Source organism: Apteryx rowi, unplaced genomic scaffold (genome assembly GCF_003343035.1).
Source record: "Apteryx rowi isolate R43461 unplaced genomic scaffold, aptRow1 scaffold_19, whole genome shotgun sequence".
Lineage (NCBI taxonomy): Eukaryota > Metazoa > Chordata > Aves > Apterygiformes > Apterygidae > Apteryx > Apteryx rowi.
In genome coordinates, this window is record NW_020448196.1 from 5046256 (window position 1) to 5061957 (window position 15702).

Consider the following 15702-nt stretch of genomic DNA (forward strand, 5'->3'; position numbering starts at 1 on the left):
GGCGCCGGGCCCCGGGGGCGGCGCGGAGGCGGCCGCGGCCCCGGCGATGATGATGGCGATGCGCTGGCCGCCGCGGAAGCCGGCGCAGAGCCCCGCTCGCCCGTGCGCAGCGGCATCCGCGGTGACCCCGGCACGGAGAGCGGGACGCGGCCGGCTGCTCACCTGGGTGCAAAGGGGCCGCAGCGGAGCAGCGTTCCCGGAGTTCGGTTTGCCGCCTCGGTTAGGCGGGCAGCAGCAGGGCTTTGCAAAGCGCCCTGCGACTCGGGGGAGCTAGGCCTTGCCGTCGCTGAGAGCTTGCCAAAGCGTAGCTCTGGGCTCCAGGCAGGGCTCAGCCGTGTCTCCGCAGCAGTGAGCCCTCAGGGCAGGCTGCGCGAGGGTCCCGGGAGCAAGAGCATGCGACACCTTTCCCCAGCCATGTCCCGGGAAGGGGTCGAGCCAACAGGGACATCCAGCCAAGAGCTGGGATCTGCTCTTCTCTGCGATGCTACAACAGGCTAGCAGGAATATTCCTGCGGGGACCGGAAATGAAAATTTGCTAAGGAAAGACCCAAGGGAACAAAGTCGCTTCAAGACAGCTGAAACAGGGAATCTACTTTCATGGTTAGTTCCTGAAACTGGTTAAAGTATGATTCAATGTGTGACCTGGCTGTATGACACTGCGACCTGGCCCTGTAAGTCAGACAGAAACTCCTCTGCACCCGGAGCGTGATTGTAGTGAAAAATGCCCTGGGCATCTCTGATGCTTGGGGAAAATCCGGTGCTTACAGTAAGGAAGCGGGACACTTGCGTTTCCTTCCCAGCCCTACTAGGATATCTTGAGCAAGTCTATGTCTCTAATTATTATCAAGCACAGATAATATTTACAACAACAGGTTAACAGGAGAGGAGTTAACTAATGTATGTAAGTCCCTTTAAGATGCTCACAGTAAAGCAAGAGAGAGATTTCTACAAAGGACAGTTTCTCTATCAGAAGAAGATTCTCTTTTTCCCTAGACAGCGAGTTCGCTAAGGAACACCATGCTCCAACCGTCCTACTAGGATTCAGCCAGAAGAGAGGATGTTTCAGCTATAAATCTAATAATTCGTCCTTGTGAAAGAAATTTGGGGAATGCCACTGGAGTGAGTCCTAGTGGAAAATTAAAAATAAAAAGAGGAGGTGGTGCTCTTCATCTGGCTTGTTACTCTGCTGCATTGACAAGAGTCTTCGCTTCCAGGTACCTAATGGCTGCATGAAAGACGACAAGGAGGTTATTCATCGATGAGTGTCCGCCTGAGGTCTGATACCTTCATGTATTGTGTTTGCTCAGACAATAGAGCCACATGCAGAACAGGCGCATGGGTGACTGCACCCATGACAGCATTACAGATTTCCAAATAGAATACCAAACAGATTAGAATTATATTAAAGAATAGACTGGAAAGAGGGAAGCATCTGGGAAGAAGACCTGGCCCTTATTCAGGGAAGTGAAGTATATTCTGTAGTGCTGTGTTGAATGGCTAGAAGAAATACTGGAATTAGTTCCTGAACTTGATTTTTTTTCTCCTCACATTATGTTATAAAGAGCTATGTTCATCTGCATTCATGAAGAAACAAAGAATATTCGTCAAATCTGCTCACATGGCTGTTTGTGTGCATATTTGTCTGCATGATATAGCAACAATATTCTTTTTCACATGTTCCCCTATTACATCATAGTATATATTTGATGAAAATTTCCCCAATTTTTTTTCCATTAAAATTCTACCTTCTTGTCTTAAAAGGACAATGTCAAACAATGCAAGAATAAACAAAACATTTTCTAGATTTCAAAAAGGCAGTTTGGTTTAAAAATCAAATACACATAGGAAAAAAATTCTCAAAAATATAGCCAGGTTGATGGGTAGGATATATGTCTATCCTTTATAGTGCTGATATACTGGAGGTATACATGCACACAGGAGAAATTAATCTTGTAATTATACATTACTGTGAGAATAATATAAGCACCAAGCCTGGCACTGTTTGCAGAATAGGGCCTAAGTAAACCCATAATATTACAAGAAAAACAGAATGAAAAATGTTTGTTCAAAGTGATTGAGATCACAAATTTTATTTTCAATCTTTGTGGTGGTTAACTGAAAATAACAGGAAGTATTAAAAGTATACTCGGAACATAGTAAAAATGTACATGTTCTCCTTATGGAAAGCAGACAGATGCTCGGCTTTCTTTACCATTTCAAGCTCTACTGTCCAAAACAATGTATTTCAGCTTACTTTGCTGCATGGACAATGTCTTTTCAGAGCTGCCAGCTAATTCATTCATGGAACCTGGAGACAAATAATGACCATCTTCTCATGGCTGGCACTTTTAATAATAAGAGTCAAATTCTTTCAAGCAGCTGATCCAAAAAGTTTTCTATATCTATGTTCACAGCTTCTTTAACTCTTTATTAAAAATTCCATCTGTGGGCCAAATACTACTTTCAGTTCCACCCCATAGTCCCACAGGAATCAGGATGCAAGACTGTTTCCAAGAAAAGAATTTGATCCTTCACTTTGTCAGAAAATCCTTTATTTACTTCCCATTGAATTAGACTGGCTTTAGACAAGTGGCAAGGTTTTTTCTGAACGCGTTAGCAGTTTAAAAATGATGATGAAAAGGAAATTGGCATTATAGAAGAAAGTAAACATCATAAGCAAGATGAAGCCAAGGGTTAGTTTTAGGGTATCCATCTGGCTTACTGCCATTCTCACTGGAGTGTTGTTGGATAAACCACTACCCTAGTAAATGCTTCCACTTTCCTCTCTGTAAAGAGGGAATAACATCTGCTGCCCTTTGTAAAACCCTTTGATATCTCCAGATTAAAATCACCACATGCAGTTCAGTGATACTGCTGGAGCACAAGAAAATTGCTAATTTAGCAACGTGGGCGTGCAGTTATCTGTTTCGTGTATACAGCCATGGTACCTGTATGTGTAACCTTTTTAAAAGCCAGGATGTTAATAAGATACTTGATGATGAAATTGTGAAAGAGGAACGCATGATGTCAGTTTTAGTAAAGCTATTTTTAAGGCTTCCATTTTAAATATCAAGGTCCGCCTAAGTGAGTGGGAAGACCTGCACTACTAATACTTGCAGAATCACATCTAATTTCTCTTCATTTCCACTTCCTCCTCCCTGCTTCTCCGTCTGCTGTAAACTTATTTGTAGATGCTCTGTTCTCTGAGAGCAGTGTCATCAGGGCCACACATTAACCAAAGTTAAAAGTCTGTGTGGAAACTGTGATACAGTCTTAATAGTTCTAATGGCTGGAAACCTCTGCTTTCAGAGTTTTAGGATTAGGGTTGTTAAAAGTCGTGGCAAGTTAAAATCTGGCACAGAAAGTTTCTGCCAGGATGTGACAATTTTTGAAAAAGTTTTAAAAATATGTCTGGATTTGGCATATTTAAGCTATTGGAATATAAAGAGGTACAAGCTAATTCTCTCGGAAAGGTCAGTGTTACACTGATGGGTCAGCTTCTGCTTCTGAATGAAGGGACACAGTATCCTATTAATCTATATGTCTCCTTTCTGCGTTGTTAGTTCATTCCTTTTCTTTTGCCTCGAGAGTTCTCGAAAATATGACACCTCTATCTTAAAAGGTGCTGAATTACACAAAGAAACTAAAGATAAGTTTTTGGTACTTTCCAAACTCGAGATATTTCCTCTGGTAAATTTCCCCCATATGAGATCAGTTAACCGAAAACAGGATGTGGCTCAGAGAGAGATTAAAATTTGAAGCTTGACTTTATTGTAGAGCCATTCCACCAATGCTAGCTTTGCAGGGCACTGTGTTACTATTTAAGGTGAATGATCACTTTTACATCCAAGAAAACAAATCTTATGATGGAATATTTTTAATTTAAGTGTTGTCTTTTTAAAAACATCCAAAGGCTTAAGATTTTTGATGAAACATAGGTTGCTTAGTACATTTAAAAATGGAATTTAGGCTCAGATGCTAAGTGTTTTTAAAATTTTAGTTGAAGTGCAAACAGTATTTTCAGGGCTGAGAATCTCATTTCAGAGACAGAAAAAAATGAGTGAGCTAGGGATGTCTCATCCTATGAGAAGATAATTTTCAGGTAGTATAAATGATCTTGAAATGTGCATGTGTTTGAGAAAACCCTGAAAAATTGGTAAAACTCAAAAAGGAAAACTTGTTAATAAAAGAAGATCCAGTCCTCATAAGATGCAGTATTTCCAGGAATTGGAGCAGAGTGCTCCAAGTCAAGATTCCTGCTTGGTTCGCAACCCCGATACTAAGTTGTTCTTTAATTTCTAGTCTATTACTTGTTTTCTGACTTAACTTACCCACAAAATAGGAGCTACAGCAGAGTTGTTGTGAGATTTCATCAATTCATGTTCAATATTTTCAAATAAAAACATGAAGAACTGTGAAATTTGATTTACTAATATCTTCAGCAAACTTGACATCTTTGCCACAATTCAATCTCCTGTCTACAGTATAATCTTTTAAAATGTTTTTATTGTATCTGCCTGTGCTTACTACCAGTTTTAGCTCTGCTTTGTTATGGTGATATTCTGATGACCCAACCCAAATCATATTACAGGAGATGGAAAGTTTCCCACTAACTTCCATGAGAGTCGGATTGTACCCTCAGAGAGACATCCGGAATCAATTTTTTTCCTTTATCCCCACTCTGCCTCAAAATCTTTCCAGATCATATTCTCTATAACATAATATTATCCTCAGCTTCCTAGGACTTTTTTTTTTCCTTCTGCAAAGAAYAGATGTTCTGGAGCACCTCCTCAGGTTTGCCAGAAGAAACTCCACCCATAAAATAGATGCTATATACCATTTATCTTATTTCACTCACTAAAGCACTTTCTACAATACAAGCCAAGGAATCACCTTAAATAGAAGAGGCTAGAGAAAACTGAAGTGTTTCTCTCTGTCATGGTGGCCTTGGTAGTTTCCTACAAGCAATACTACTTGGTATACCTGTCTCAGTCACTAAGTCTCTGTATCAAGACAAACACCGGGTACAGACACGTGAAGCTGACACAGGGCAGTTTATAACAGTTTGCCAGATTAAGCTCTGCTTTCTGTTGCAGCTTATGCTGGTACTTGTGGTTATGCTGCTGTTTCTCTTAACATACACAGAGCCTGATCTAAACTGGAAAATTCTTAGCTGTTCATTTCCATTCTTACGGCTTTGGAGAGAACTCTGGGAATGTGAGCCACGCCCATTGGGAAGCCTGCCAAAACACTCTTCCAAAGTTCTGGATGTAACATGGAAAAACAAGATTCCACATCTTTTGGCAAGAAAACTGATGGCAAAATATGGATATTCTATAGGTAACTCAGTTCACTTGTACAGTTTGCTATAGAAACCTACAGGATTATCAGTAAACTCAGTGTATTTGAGTGGGACTGATTAGTGGAAGCAGAGAAAAAGAAAATAGCAGATTACATTAATAATGTCATCATTAGTTCTCATTAATGACAAGAATTGAGAGGAGAGTGAAGGCTGTTGTAAATCTCCAAGAACGCTGCAAGAAATTATCCATTTTACTGATAAGAGCACTTTCATCCTAAAAGAAATGTTTAGAAGATGATGTTGTTGCATAGATAGATGTTGATAGAAGTAGAAAGAGACTGACTACACATACACTACCTTGCATATCTTTTCCACTGAGACCAAAATTCGCTTTGCTATTGTGCAGTGACTAATAGCATTGGTCTTAATAATAGGCTTATCTTTCCAACGGGACTTTTCAGCGAGGTTCATAGACCTGGTTGAATAATCTCCACAGCACCACTGCCTGTATTTTATGGGCAGGAAGACTGGGGAACACAGAAGTTATAAGCATTATCCAAGGTTTCACAAGAGGAAAATGGTACTATAAACAAAACCAAAGCCCTCAACAAAACATGCTAAAGTGAGCAAACTCCTGAGTGTTCACAAACCAAGATGTTTTTAAAGAGGAATCTGAAGGAGAAAGAAAAAATATTTTGAACATAGGTGAAGCCTGAATGAAAGAGTAAAGTTGGAAGTGGGAGAAAGCAGGCACAGAGAAAGACATATCTATATTCCGAATATACAGAGGCAAACAGTCCTAGCGTTGAAATTCCGGAACAGAAAGAGTCCTCTCATGAGGCCAAGAATCTTGGCAGCTTTGCCAGTGATGGGACTCTGCAAGCACATCATCACATACAAGTTCCCAGCAGCGTCCTTGGAATTCAGCCACGAAAACAAACCTTGAAACTCCATGTCGATCATCTGCATCACAAATTGGATGTTGAAACCCCAAACCAAGTGAATGGGGCACAAAGTGCTTTGGAAATGAACACTCCCATCTGTTCAGGTTCAGTAACAATGCGTCATCCTGGAAGAAATCACAAGATAGGCTTCATAGTGCAATAGTTCAGAATTGTGGCAAGTTTTCACAAGCTAAGGTTGTATTTTCCTTGTGGCAAGATGTGTGCAGGAAGAAAATTCAGCAATTTTTAATCTGGTTATTTACAATCATATCTAATGTTTTCCCTTATCATTAATTTTTGCTTCAAAGGCCAGGACTGGAAGGCAGGGCCTTGGGGTGAGTTTCTGGGCTGGAGTGCCCTCTGCCGGGACTCACTCCAGAGCTGTTCAGTCCAGAGATGGTTCAGAAATCAGCACTGCCAGCCACACACATGGGGCCAGTGAATAGAATTAGGTGACACACAATAGCATGGGTTTCTAAGAATTTGATTTAAATCCATGTGGGTTCAGATTCCTTCCCTCAAGATAATTTATGGTATAAATCCACTGAATCCTGTTAAATTACATCACAGATTAATTTGATCCCTCAAGTTTCCATGGGATTTTTTTGATCCTAACTCATTTTTGAGATTCCTGACTAAAACAGAAGCTTAGCTGATCCTGCCAGGCTTCTTCAGTACCATATGGAAACTGTGAAATAGTGAAGCTATTTAGCTTTGATAGGAAGCCACAAATGACACCAGGGACATCAAGAAGATTCCCCCATCAGCCTGGGTTGAGTAATTTTGCATAACCACAAGCTGGGCAAGTTTCAGAGTTTGAAGTTTTAGCATGAAAATATTCATAGCTCCGACTATGTGTGAGAGCTTGGTGCAAGAGAAAACATGCTCTGGCTTTTCAGTCTCTATGTACAAAGAAATTCATCCCAGAAATTGAAATCTCTGCCGCAAATACATCTCCAGACTTCTCTTATCAATGGGAGTATACACCTGTACAAGGTATACGCCCTGGCCCCTCAAAGAGAATCATCCCAAGATGGTAGCTGCCAGTGTGTCCTTTCCTGTCCCTCCCACTACGCTTCGAGTGATAACAGCACTTTCAGTAATTGACTAGCATCCAAAGAGCCCAAAGCACTTTGCAAATATTAATAAAATGTTACCTCTGACAAGGCACGTTTCCACAAAACAATGAAAGAAGAGAAACATCAAAAAGGCTACAGTCTTCAAAAGTAGACTCATATTCAGTGTCTAGGTTCAGGTGCTCAACAAAAGACATGCATAACTTGATTTGAACAAGTGCTAAGAACTTGCAGGTACCCCAAATTAAAACAGAACTGTAGATGCTCAGCACCTTTCAAAAGCAGGTCCTTGGAGTCAGTTCTTCAGAGAGCCTGAACTTCAACATGCTAATGCTTTTTATAGATTGCTTTGAAAGCACTTATCCAGTAGGAAACAGTAAAGTCTGGAAATTCAAGCTGTGATTATCACCCAAGATGGTACCCCAAAACCATTGTTGGAGAACATGGCATGAAGGATGTGTCATGGAAGTTTAGTGAAGATTAGGGCCAGAACGGACCTCTTGACTTCCAGTTCTGTTTTATAACTGTATCTGCAGAGGTCACTCCCACTTACACTGAAAGCAGCTACAAACTTTATTTAAAACAGTTACTCAGTACATGCATTCTAATATATCCCAATTGACAAAGCACCTTCTAATATTGTGAAGACAGGTGACTCCAAACTTTTGAAATTACCCTAACGGTGAAAATTAATAACTACTTCAATCTAGTTGTCAGAGCCTGGGGCTGAATATTCTCTAGGACCTACCAAGACCTCACTGCAGTGGACTTCTGTGGAAAATTTTCTGATTTGGGTAAAGAAAATGACATTTTTATAGCATATTGCTTTTCATAAATAATCAAGGAAAACTGGCTAATCAGACTCTGGCACAGGCAGATCATGAAAGCACGTGGTTAGAGCAAGTCTTCAGACTCTGCTGCAGATTATGCCCCGTCTGTCACCAGTACTAGTTTGTATGTCTATATATTGTAAATTACATTTCAGCTGGTATAAACTGCCATAGTGACACGTGAATCTCCTTTAGTGAGAGGATGTGTGAGATGTTTATACAAATATTTTCTCTTTTAAAAGAGATTTCCACATTTGTTTTTTTGTGAATGTGTAAGAAAAATATTATATCTACACATCTAGATATCAAGTATAAAAAGTATAGCTCCTGTAAAGTAATTGTAACAACACTGATTTGCATTAGCTGAGGATGTGCTCCACGACCTCACAGTATAAGCTGCTGAGAACATATAATAGCCGGTGGAAAGAATGCACTGTTGAGGTTGCTGTTGTTAAGCCAATTTAGACAACGCAAGCCCATGACAGGGCTCTTTGAAACCAGCTTACAGTGTACTAAATCCAGACTCCTGGTCTCTTTCTGTTTCTTTTGGAGTACTTTTTATGGGTGGCAGTGGGGCTGCTGTCATTAAGAAAAAATTGATTTTCCATTGTAAACCCCAATTTTTGTGGTTTAATATCTCAGCTGATTCAAAGTGCATCAAAATAGCTTTTTTGTTTGCTTAACTTGCAAAGTAAATTGGCATTTTAGTTGTTGAGAAGCAAACAAATAAAGGAAATAAAGTCTGAACCACAGCACTCCAGGGATAATCTGCATTTCACCACTTCTAGCTATGAACATGGATAAATATAACTATTTTAAATAATCACCTGTGTGTAAAGTAATATTGACTGGAATAGAAAAGAGAGGGCTGAATATAGCAACCTTTACTTAAGATTTCTCTGCTATTGTTCTCTAAACTTGAATGTTCTTTTTATGACAGTTATAGTTTAATTTAGTTTAGTATTTTCCAGGAAATCAGTTATTGCTTAAACATGTAGCCAAATTCCAAATTCATTCAGAACTTGAAAAGCAAAATTTAACACAAGGAATGGAATTTTGTAATGACCCAGCAATTGGCAAAACCAAACTCTTAGTTCCCAGGAGAATGAAAGAGCCAAAACCAGATATTTCTCCTAATTAGAGGTGAAAACATTATTAAATATCTTAAAAATTGAAAGCATATGTAACTCCTATAAGGTGGTTTCTTACTGGAAAATAACTGAAGTCCATGCCAAATTTCAGTGTGTTCTGATGTAAGAATTCAGCAGGAGATTAAGAACACATTTTGCTAGGAGACATACATAAACATTAACATTTACATAGACTGTAAATAAGCCTCTGTAGGTAGGGTCAAATGAGACAACTCATGATGGATGAACACCAAATTGGCAGCCCTCAAAAAAGAGTGATTTTTTAAATAAGAAAATAATATTCAGTTAAACCAAAAAATGAGCTTCCTTAGTCTGTGTTCACTTATCTCTTCTCCTCATTTCTACACCCATACTATAAACGAATGTACTGGCAGGGATGTGAAAATGACAGTTTGAGACTGCTTATGAAAAGAGATTTTTGAACTTGTGAGAAATCTTCCTCAGGATTAGATTCTAGAATTTATATTTCTCTACGCAATGCAGGGTCCCAGCCATGGACTCAGAAGACAGGCTGTGCCTATATTGAACATTTTCATTGTTATACAAAGATAGAAAATAATTTCCATGTGATATCCTGGCTTTACATTGCCCAAATACCTTGAAGAAACACTTCAGCATGATGAAGTGAATGTTTTTCCTTTTTCAGATGATTTCAGACTCTGAGTGTACCATCATTACAAAAAAAGAAGATGTGGTAGCTTGGATTGCTTCCTACTGTCTCTAATAAGCAATCTTCTCTTTCATCTGGTGTTCAGTATGATATGTTTTAAGGTCAGCCAAGAAAGAATGACAGTCATTTAAAGATATTGAGGTGTTAAAAAGCAAGAACATTAACCTGCCACAGGTTAATTATTATTCTTCTAAAACTATAGGATATTCCAAATTCAAAAGAAATTTTGACACAGCACTAGTCTGCTAAGGCTACTTAGAGCTTGTGGCATATCCAGAAAGATTATATACACAAATCATTTCTGCACTGCTAGAAAAGCAAAGGCCAGAGAGTGGGAGAACATCTGGCTTCTCTCCCTGAATTAGTCACAGTAGTTAGATGCAGCACAGCAACTTTCATGACTAGACCATAAAAGCATGAGTTTAATGTGTCTCTGTGCATGATATGGTGGAATCTGGTCTGTTCAAGGCACTTATTAGGTTGGATCAATTAGGTGAGTTTCTGGTTGCAATAAATGAAGACGCAAATCAGTTCATTTTGTGACACTTAGCTATCTAAAAAAATCAGTAAAATATAAGTGGAAACTTTTAAAAAGATATAAAAAAGAACTAAGAGGCTTACATAGTATTAACCTTTATATTTGCTGTTAGTTCAGAAATTCAACCAATTCAGGTCTTACATATCTGTCAGGAGAATTGAGGGAGAATCAAGTTAGAATGGCAACTGGTGAATTTTCCTAGTCACAGGCTGATCTGGGAAATATATAAAAAAGGATTACAAATATAATGGCCAAGCTCTTTTCATTGACTTCGGTGGGCCTTGCATTCAGAGGTGATCTGCACACATCAGTAGAAGCAACTCTGGAGACTAGCTTGGAGACTAGCTTGACTATAATGTGCTATTATGGCAATAAATGAGTTTCAGAAAAATCCTGTTTACACATGGTCCTTGGCTTCTTGCCAGAATCGACAGACTGAAGGCCAGTCATCTCTATTCTAGGGAAGTGAGAATAAATTTTGACTAAAGCATACAGCTCTCTGGGCAAGTGCATTAATATGTAAGCAGACCCGTAATCCCATATGCAGAGGCTGGCCCTTGGACAGAATACAAAAGTGTAGCAGTCAAACGTGCACTTCTTTGGAACTACTAAAGCTATTAGCCTGTGATTCAAAGCCTGGAACATTTGGAGGCCTGTATATAAATAACCAAGAAATAGAAAAACACTATGTGCAACTCAGATATAAAAGGGGCTTTCTGATGTCCAGAATCCCCAGTAAGTACATAAATACAGAATGTGTTTTGAAATAATTTCCATTTCATAATACATGAGTCATCTGCACAGTGATTTTTCCAAGAATTTCCATTTTCTGTGCGCTTAGTCCTGTGAATTGCTGAGCACCTCAGAACTCACTGACTACAAGTCGCTCAGGTTAGCGTGGCAGTAGATTCTAAAATCAGTCCCGTGCCGTTCAGCCGTATTCTCCTGTCTTACTGACTAGAACCTCTGGAAATCTGCCAGCGTAATTTTCATGTGTCAAATGGATGAAGACATGGGTGTACCTTTCCCCCATGTGGTTTTGATATGAAAGTCATGCTATGCCACATTTGGAAGGTAAATCTTCCTACATTGGTGTATATATACATATACACACACCTCCACACCACACACATCTAAATACATGTAAAAATATATATGTATAAAATACATATATTTTAAATATTTTAAAGGTCTCAATGATTTACTCGATAGAGGATTCTGGACAGAAACAGAGACAGAACAAATAAGATTTTAATTTTTTTTTAAATTAGTGATTGACAATTTGATACTGAAATGCAGCATTTTTATATATAATTTTCAAATTAGGTTCATTGGTCTTCAGGAGCAATACAGGCTCTTTGCAGCTTGTCTCACCAAAAATCAATTGGACTTAAATTTCAGAAGTCATAGGTGAAAATGAGATGTGCTCCTATGTCATTTAAAGTTTTTAAAGTGCAATTTACATTTAAAAAATGACACTTCTGAATAAGCTAAAAGGAGCCAAGGTTCCAGTTTCATACAACTCCAAGACTGTATCTGTCATTATGATTTTATCTATTTTAAGGCTGCTTGATAAAGGCAACATTCTTTCAGCATTTTTTGTTTTTCCATTAGCAATCAGTAGGAAAATGTATTTTGGTGCCTGTTCTTAAAATATTACTTGACATTTATTTGAGCCTCTCTGAAACAGAGAGGAAATAGCAGAACATGTTTGCTTTGCTTATGTAGCCATCTTCTTTGCTGTTTTCCCTTTTTCTTCTCTCTGGAATTGCTGTGGTCTGATAAATTCACACTGAATGCCAAGATACTTCAATTAATTTTCCAGTTCTGCAACTGACCTTGTCTGTGTCCTTGCAAAAGTCATTTAACTGCTTGGTACTACAGTTTGCTCCTCTGTAATTAACTGCTTTGGGTCCATAAAATGAATCCGCTATGAATAAGCTCTTTTTAATATTTTCTTTGCTCTAGTTTCATATTTCCAAATATTATGTGCATCACAGCACTAATAATTCTTTTTTGGTCTTTGTGAAGCTATTTGAGATCTACAGATGTTAACAAAAAAAGACATGCTCCAACTTTGGAATATTTTAAGTTTTTTTTCAGGTCAAATGCTACTCACGCAAAAAAAAAAAAAATCCATCCCTGCTGGGTAGAAGGGAGAGAGAGACAGAGCACTGTCCTTTTATGCAGTATTATACTGTGTAGCAGTACGATATTCAACATACAGGATGTTCAAGGTATTCTAGAGTGTCAGCCAGAGAAGACACAGAAAATCTTTGCACCCCTAAATTTACAGTAGAAATAACAGCCTTGTGGGGTGATTTCTTTCCACTAGTCTTATGAAACTCTCCCATGCAATGCAGAATTGGCCCTGCTGTATATACATATTAACTAAGGAATATGACCATAACAAAGTTCTTGCCTTAGAAATTCGCTCCTTATTATCAATATGTACTAAGTATTATCTCTTACATTGCCTTTCTTGATTTTAACCGTCGCTTACCTTATATGAATTTGATCGTCCAGACTGAAGGAAATTCTTGTTCATACCCTTGGCTGCAAGTCTTTCAGTCTCCTTGCTTTTGATTTCATCTGGCTTTATCTAACACACAGTGTGAATACAAAATTGGCAAACAGATTAATACAAATCTGGTAAACGCTTGTAAGCACCAACAACAGCAAAGGAATACTGATGGTACAGGTAGAGCTTAAGTAAAAGCTTTTAACAGGATAAGAAGTGTAAGTAATTGGCCTTTTGGTTCCAGGACAACTTCACTAATGAAACTGAAGTTAGTTTTTCCTACATAATATGGCATGAATAGTCATCAATCACTAGCATTTCTACTTATAATGCAAATATTCTGTAAATATTTTTGCTGCAGCAGTAGGACATGCTGATATAAATAAAATAAAGGGAATCTTCTAAGGTTTAAAAAAAAGAGATTATTTATACTTTCTTAAGAATTTATGTAATTATCTCAAGTTAATGTTAATGAAACCATCATACTGCCTTTGCTGTGGGGGATAATCCCAAAGATTACATCCATTATCCACTTTACAGACTGTGAAATAGGAAAATATTTCACAAAACTGGAAATGGACAGGGAGATTTTAAATCAACTTTAAGTTTAGAAGAACAGTCTGTGGTAGAGCCATGGATATAATATTCCAGATTGCCTCATGCTTAATTTTTGATTGTGGGATGTTTCGACTTTGTTTTATAAATTAACTTTGTCAAAAGGTCTTAATATTTATTATACGGGGTCTAGCTGACCTGACTGTGCAATGTACCACATTTATATAAAYGTATAATTCCTAATAATTATTACTTACATTCCTACATGACTGCTTCGATAATAATACATATATGCATAGATACATTTATAAAGCTTCTGCTACAATGGTGAATTTGTCTCACCACTCCTAAAGCCCATCTTAGCTACTCCATACAACAAGAACAAGAATTCTTTTTATTAACTGATATCTTAGTAGTGTGACCCATGGCCATAATGACATTTGAATATAATTTGATCTTTTCCATACAATGACATCACTGCACTTCAAACAAATCCTCAGGCTCCGTGTTAGCAGGGATGGCTGAGTCAGTATGTCCGAGTTCACAATCAGACGTGAGAAACAGAAGAGGTGTTTATGCGAAGATGTACCACTTTGAGGAGAAAAGTAGGTCTTGTAATGCACAGTAACTCTCATATAACAATACTGAGTAGTTCAGAAGAAAGAAAGAAATATTTATAGGTAGACTGCCTGCAAAACCTCACCAAGCATTTAAGCATACTTCTCACTGCAATTTGACATCCTATCCAGTTATTATTGGATACAGTGTTATCTTCTCATGCTTCTTTGAAAAGTTTGGAGGATTAAAAAGAAAATTACTCACAGAGCCAAAATTAAAAATTGCATCATCTGTGACTATCTTCTTTCCACAAATTAAACACTCTGGATCAAGGATATTCCTAAGAGAGAGGGGAAACAGTAATTTTAAAGTTCTTGGATGTACTGCTCTTGGGCAACTAGTCAATAAAAATAAAAATGTGTGCAACTTTGTACTTTGGACCAAACTCTCTTCTCAGTTTTACTGAAAACTAAGCAGATTTGTGCCAGCAGCTGTGAGAAGGAAATTTGGCCCTTCATCTGCCACTTTCCTGGAGGCAAGGCAAACTTTTTAACTGTTGAGTTCAGTCATCAAGTGCCAAAGTAACATTTGTTATAAATCTACCTAAGTTACAGTAGGCATTGATTTAGTCTACTATGTCTTAAAATACAAATAAGGAATGGCACACATGTTATTTGTTTTGTTTTGTTTTACAAGAAAGCAAAGCATAAAAATAGCATCAGTTAGTGTAATGAAAAAGCAATGGAATACCTGCAGGAATTCTAAAAAGGATACAAAAGGAAAACCTGGGGAATAAAGTCCTTTCTTTCATAGACAGCATGTGAACTAGCTGCATTTATTTACAAAACTCAACAAACATAAATATATACCAGCATACAAAGATTATCTGTAGTAGCAGAACAGCAAGACTCTCTTCACATTTTATTAATCTCTGCCTCCTCCCCTGGGACTGAGGATAAGGTGACTACTGCAGTGCGAAGAGCCACTAGCCATAAAGTTAGAGCCACTTCAGCAAAGCCAGTTTTGCAAATATTGTGTAAACATCACATGTAGGCACAGCTCAGTTTTGTCTGCCAGAACAGTAACTGATCAATACTGACAGTATCTAATATCACTATTTTGTATCATCGGATTACCTTAATAAMCAGGCAACACAGGCCTTGCAGTAAGTGTGCCCACATGGCACCTGTGCTGGACTCCGCAGAAACATCTTACACAGGGGACAGAGATATATGGAAGCAGCGTTATTCACATGCTTTTCCCGAGCTTCTTCTGAAGCATGTGGGCTATTCATGGCTCCTGAACCAATGCTTGACACCAGATCTCCCAAGCACAGAGATGCTGTAGTATGTTCTCTTATGAAGATAAACTGAACAGTTTAGACTAAAGCCATCATTATTGTTTGCTTTCAGAAGTGCAGTTAAACTGCAAACTCTGAGATAATCCTGAAAAAAAAAAAGCAGAAAAAAAAAATACATCAGCATGGGAGGCAGTTCCTTTAGCATTGAAAATACACTAACATAAACTGCCAGTCAATCAACATGCACTAATAGCATA

The 15702-nt window shown here is 38.3% G+C and overlaps 1 protein-coding gene across 1 annotated transcript in view; it reads right to left on the reverse strand.

Annotated features, from left to right (window-relative positions):
• The window catches only part of TRAF1 (TNF receptor associated factor 1), a 27255-nt gene extending 20998 nt beyond the window's left edge, over positions 1–6257 (reverse strand). The window contains exon 1 of the mRNA XM_026062208.1: positions 6244–6257. The gene's annotated coding sequence lies outside the window, so the exon portion shown is untranslated. The remainder of the gene's footprint in view (positions 1–6243) is intronic.
• Positions 6258–15702: the final 9445 nt, after the last annotated feature.